This window comes from Myotis davidii, unplaced genomic scaffold (genome assembly GCF_000327345.1).
Source record: "Myotis davidii unplaced genomic scaffold, ASM32734v1 scaffold233, whole genome shotgun sequence".
Lineage (NCBI taxonomy): Eukaryota > Metazoa > Chordata > Mammalia > Chiroptera > Vespertilionidae > Myotis > Myotis davidii.
In genome coordinates, this window is record NW_006285917.1 from 1106362 (window position 1) to 1107078 (window position 717).

General features: G+C 40.9%; 1 protein-coding gene across 6 annotated transcripts in view; it reads left to right on the plus strand.

Annotated features, from left to right (window-relative positions):
- The window catches only part of ATF7 (activating transcription factor 7), a 104977-nt gene that overhangs the window by 98217 nt on the left and 6043 nt on the right, over positions 1-717 (plus strand). The gene's annotated exons all lie outside the window — the stretch shown is intronic.

Genomic DNA, 717 nt, shown 5'->3' on the forward strand with positions numbered 1-717 from the left:
ATTCAAAGTAAACATCATTACATAAAAGGGTACGGTCTTTTTTTTTCAATAGTTTTATTCATTTCAAACGGGCCGGATCCGGCCCGCAGGCCGTAGTTTGCCCACGGCTGCTCTAGCCACTGAGCCAAACTGGTCAGGGCATGTGTTTTTTAAAATAGCTGTATAGTAGTACACTCTATAGTGTGGTTACATTACCAAGTGTGGATATTTGTAATGTTTCTAACTTTTTGCTCGAACAGCAGTGCTACAGTGAACACTGTATGCACTTGAGTAGGTAGTTCTGTTAAATAGATTCATGGAAGTCAGCTTTCTTAGTCAAAGGACATATGCATTATTAATTTTGGTATAATCATGTTTATCCTGTATAGGAGTAATTTTTCTCTTGTAAATCCCTACCTTACACTGTAAGCAGCTCCTGTCATTGAACTCATGATTCTACTGGCCCTGGGCTAGCTGAAACCTTGCTGGGTCAGAAGTCTCCAGATTTGGAAGAGAAAATCGAGGCAGCATTCTATCATCACTTTGAGAGATGGTCACTGGGGGTTAAAGCGTGAAGGATGGATTTTCTTTTTTTTTTTTTTTTTTTTTTGGTCTGCAGCCATTCCAAAATATCACAGCAAAAAGAACCGCAGCAAGCAAGCTGCGCCTCCCGTTCAGACAGCAGGATTTTTGTTTTTTTTTTTTCTCAGCTGGAACTGGGGGCACTGGGCTTCCTCT